The sequence below is a fragment of the Mus pahari genome, chromosome 15, assembly GCF_900095145.1.
Source record: "Mus pahari chromosome 15, PAHARI_EIJ_v1.1, whole genome shotgun sequence".
In the NCBI taxonomy this organism is placed as follows: Eukaryota; Metazoa; Chordata; class Mammalia; order Rodentia; family Muridae; genus Mus; species Mus pahari.
Window position 1 is genome coordinate 80,236,240 of NC_034604.1, and position 5,615 is coordinate 80,241,854.

Sequence of the window (5,615 nt, forward strand, 5' to 3'; positions counted from 1 at the left end):
CATCTCACACCAGTCAGAATGGCTAAGATCAAAAATGCAGGTGACAGCAGATGCTGGTGAGGATGTGGAGAAAGAGGAACACTCCTCCATTGCTGGTCAGATCGCAAGTTTGTACAACCACTCTGGAAATCAGTCTGGCAGTTCCTCAGATAATTGGACAAAATGCTAACGGAGGATCCAGCAATACCACTTCTGAGCTTATACCCAGAAGGTGCTTTTCAAAGTTCTAAAACAAGGAGACACTATATCACCAAAATTTCAACCCCTCAGTTTTTATACGTTGTCACATCTCTAGCAAATGAACACAGTACCCACACCCAATGAGAGAAATTTCATTTTTGTCAAAAACAAATGTCAGTACATTGATACAAAAATCCAAAGACATGTCTCAATCTGTGAATGACCTGCTATGTAATCCTAAGGACTTTGCATCAGAACCCGAGCATCTCATTTTAAAAAGCCAGTAGTGGTGGTATTTGCATCTAGGGGACTTGCTGACCAGCCAGTTCCACCAATTAATGAGCAGCATGTTGTAAGAGAAATGTATCTCCAAAGATAAAGTAGGGACCCATCAAAATAGACACTTGTCAATATCTGGTCTCTAGACATCCCTGCATGCCAGCACAAGCATGCAGATGCGCACAGCCACACACTAACAAATAACAATGAAGTTGTGTGAGCATATATTAATAAGGAAACCACTAAAACACGAGAAGATACTCAAGACGACATCTGCAATGCTTGTCATCAGTTGTTCAAGCTATTTTCTTTCACTTTCCAGCCTCTGTATTGGGGAGTTGACATCTGACTCTCCATCCTTTCTGAGGACCTGTCCTGATTCTGGAGAACACAGATTATTCATCACCAGAGAAACCCCCAGCCTCTGCTGGTGTGCCTACACTCCTAGTGTGTTGCCTCTTTTTATACCTGACAGTATGAATAAAGTGAAAGCAAATTGTTTTGTATATTTAAAAAGGGAGGGGGGGGACATTATGCAGAGTGAATTTCCACCTGAATCATGACTCAGGATTACAGGATAGCATTTCTTTCATATTCTTGGCGATGAATTAGTCAGTGGAACCCATTAGCAGAATAACACGAAGGGTTTTATATTTAGAGTTCTTCATAGGCTGTAGCAGTACTTTGCTTTTACATCTGGCAAGTTGATTACATACAGATTCAGAAATTAAAATTAGCGGTCAAGATAAAGTAAAACAAACAAACAAAACAAAACAAAAACAAATACACCAAAACCCCATACTTATCAACTTATCAAAACTATGTACAAATAACTTGTTGCTGTATTGAGTTTCTTCCTTATTACCTTTTATTGTTATTTTGAACATATTTACTGTCATCACTATTATCAAATATAAATTTACTTTTAAAAGAGCTGTTTCTTAGCACAGTAGTTTTCCTGTAATCTGACAGGAATCTTTCTATCAGAAATGAATATTTTCCTAAAAATGTTATTTTTCTTTGGAGCATATGAATTTCTTCATATATCTGCACTGTAATATTAATGGTCACATACCTATTTTACACTCTGTACAAAATTAGTGAATTTCTTTATAATGTTTCAGATATAAAAAAATTTCCATATAACAAAACAGCTTTTGTTTCCTATATTCCTCAATATATTTTCCATAACATTTTGCCCGATGAAGATACATACTCACATATATAAAGACTATCCAGAGACTACCCCACCCGATGATCCATCCATCATCAGCCACCAAACCCAGATACTAATGCACATGCCAGCAAGATTCTGCTGAAGGGACCCTGATATAGCGGCCTCTTGTGAGGCTATGCCAGTGCCTGGCAAACACAGAAGTGGATGCTCACAGTCAGCTATCAGATGGAACACAGGGTCCCCAAAAGAGGAGCTAGAGAAAGTACCCAAGGAGCTGAAGGGGGCTGCAACCCTGTAGGTGCAACAACAATATGAACTAACCAGTACCCCCTGAGCTCCTGTCTCTAGTTGCATATGTAGCAGAAGATGGCCTAATTGGCCATCATTGGGAAGAGAGGCCCCTTGGTCTTGTAAACTTTATATGACCCAGCACAGGGGAAGGCCAGGGCCAAGAAGTGGGAGTGGGTGGGTAGGGGAGCAGGGGCTGGGGGGGGAGGGTATAGGGAACTTTTGGGATAGCATTTGAAATGTAAATAAAGAAAATATCTAATAAAAAATGGAGAAAAAAAACAAAATAAAAACACCCTTGAACAAAAAAAAAATATGGAAACTTAAATAAAACATTTATATTTTATGTTATTTCAATATTAATTCCATGCCGGTTGACTTTCAAAGTTTGAAATTGTTCAATTGCAAATTTTATGGACATTTCTAGGCATTTTTTTACAAACCTTTGAAGTTTTAAGATAAAACAAACCATCTAGATCTAATGGTTCACAAGTTCATGTGGTTTAAGAAAGAATCTCGGATTAATTTTAAAGTGCTTTCTTGTTCTCTTCCTCTACTCATACTATTTTATGCAATTAAGAATCATCTTTGAGTTAACTTTTATCCAAAGAGTTAAATTTGATGTAGATGATATTGATTATAATAATAGCTTAATATAAAATGATTCATAAACATCATTAACTGTGATGATTCTGTTTAAAGGCTATGTCTTGCATTTTTAGATAAATAATTTGCTTTGTTAATTTTGCCTCAAATCCTATTTTAAAGTTTCTTTACTTCTCATAAATTTGAATATATTTTTAGAAAGATAATTTATCTTCTTCATATGAAATATATTTAACATTCTTCTGATTATTGTTTCAAAAAGTGCATTTAAGTAATTTTTTTTTAGAAACTTAAAAGACCTAAAATCATTTAAATACATATTCTTTTGCTTCTATTTGGACCTACTCTAAGTTCATTTTCAAAATCTGAATTTCATCTCTAGCAGTTGTAGACATTTCCATCAATTCATTATTTTATGCTAGTTTGTTGGTTGAATTGCTAACATATGTTATTTCCAAATAATATTCGACCAAAATTCCAGACAGCTTGTATAACTGAATACAATAAGATTTCAAAATACATTTCATTATTTAATATAAAGGCAGGATAAAATATTTCAATAGTCATAAGAAATCAAATTTTGGTTTTGTTATTCAGAACAACTGATCCTCAGTTGCAAACTGGCTGGCTAGTACTTTACTGAATTTTGGAAAAATAGAGATTTCTCCGGTGTAATTCTATACAGCTTACTCTGCTTTGGGGACATAGAGAATTGTGAAATGGTATATAGAATTCATCACAAATTCCAAGAACTTCATAGTAAAAAGTTCCCAACTCATTTTAAATGAGTGCTAGATTTACCTACAAAGAAACTTCAAGGCTTTATTCTAAGTAACTTTGCTTTCTATACTAGTAAAATAGAAATCATTGTAGAAAAAAATTACAGCATTTTGTAATGATTAAACTGTTATAAGAAAATGAATTGTTGGTATATGAACTTTAACTGCCTTGATTTACACTCTGTATTATAAGGGCAATTATAAGATTGTATATTTAGAAGCAGAGTCACATGATAAATATTCAAATATGATAGCCAGGTGCAGTTGTAAAATTACTTTAAATAAACAACAGTTAGTAGCAGTTTAGAAAAGACAGAAAGAACTATGTTGAACATTAGTGTTTTACCATTGCACAACTTGTATATAACATGAAAAAATATTTAGAGCATCTTCCAACCTATTAAGACATAAGTAATATCACATTTATTAATATTTGGCATTAAAATTAGTAATGTACCATGAAATTACTATAGAGTAAACTCAAAAAATAAACCCTTTAACATAGCGTACTGGCTGGTTTTCTGTGTCAACTTGACAAAAGCTGGAGAAAGGAGCCTCCCTTGAGGAAATGTCTCCATGAGATCCAGCTGTAAGGCATTTTCTCAATTAGTGATCAAGGGTGGGTGAGTCCATTGTGGGTGGTGCCATCCCTGGGCAGGTAGTCTTCAGTTCTATAAGAAAGCAGGCTGAGTAAGCCAGGGGAAGCAAGCCAGTAAGGAGCATCCCTCCATAGCCTCTGCATCAGCTCCTTCTTCCTGACCTGCTTCAGTTCTAGTCCTAACTTCCTTTGGTGATGAGCAGCAATGTGGAAGCGTATGCTGAATAAACCCTTCCCTCCCCAACTTGCTTCTTGGTTATGTTTTCTGCAGGAATAGAAACCTCTACTAAGACACATAGTAAGGTTAACTTGCCAAAATTCAAAACTGTTATGAACTAACACAATTCAGAAAATGATATTTGTATTGGGAAGAAGTGTTTTTTTTTTTTTGCGACAGATTATTACTATGTGGAACACCAATAAGCACTTATCTTCATTAGTATACAGTAAAATTTGTATACTGAAGCAAATATAGAGGAAAGGTTAAAACTAAAAGAGATTCAAAACCCATTTTAAGGTCAGAAAGACCTTAAAGAAGCAGTTGGGACATTAGTTAAATTTTATAATGAAGTTCTCTAGATTCCCCAAGAAACAGGTGTAAGTCATGAATATGGGGAAGGAAAAGAAAACAAGGAAATTGGCAAATATTAATTGAATGCTTAGTCTCAGACATGAGAGACTTAAAGAAAAGGATAAACTAAACATAAAAGTAATAAATGGAAGACCCCAATCTTCTAAAGGAAAGAGTAACCCTCAATATCTTTCCTGTTTATTTTTTTAGTGTAATGCAAAACTGGGTCCACCTTACTACATCCTTGTTGATAATAACTTCATTAACTTTTCCATTAAACTACATGGATTTAGTCCAGTCAATGACGGATTGTCTATATTCCAAATGTATCCATTGTATAACTGAATGTGAAATGACCAAAACAGAGAAATTGGGACAGAAGTATCATGAGTCATTAAGGATATCCAGGGATTCTCAATTTGACAGATAGCCATGCATACACAAGGGAACTCATGCTGTTGATTGCTTAACACAGAGAGTAGCTCAGCACAAGTATATTGTTACATTGTGACCACAGTTGACTGGGACCTCAAACAAAGAATTCTCAAGATCATTCTAATTCCTATCATGTGGATTTCTAACCATAGATACAATATCAAGCAGATGATGCCAGATGATTATGGAGCATCTTAGTTCTAATTCTTACAGGAAAAACTTCACCTGCCTATCTTTGACTAGCTTTCTCTGTTATCAGTTAATTAAATACCCATTTTGATTGATGCTTTCTTTTTAAATGATATTTTGTCCTGATTTTAAATGTAGTTGCATTAATTAAAATGATATAATTAGAGTTCTCAGGTGTTAATAGGAATTGCAGTATATACATTTCTTAGATCTGTAGAAATCTTACTACAATGCACAGAATACTATTCAGCTATGCAGAATTATCCAATGCACAGAATACCATTCAACTATGCAGAATTATCCATAGCTCCATTATGCATTTGTGTCCTGACTATTGCTTAAATCCTCAAATTTGCCCAATAATTTTTTTATTATTATTTTCTTTATTTACATTTCAAATGCTATCCCGAAAGTTCCCTATACCTCCCCGCCCCTGCTCCCCTACCCACCCACTCCCACTACTTGGCCCAGGCCTTCTTCCCTTGTGCTGGGTCATATAAAGTTTGCAAGACC

General features: G+C 35.0%; 1 pseudogene; it reads left to right on the forward strand.

The window, feature by feature from the left end:
* The first annotated feature begins 4,517 nt into the window (after positions 1-4,517).
* On the forward strand, positions 4,518-5,111 carry LOC110333004 (annotated as a pseudogene).
* Positions 5,112-5,615: the final 504 nt, after the last annotated feature.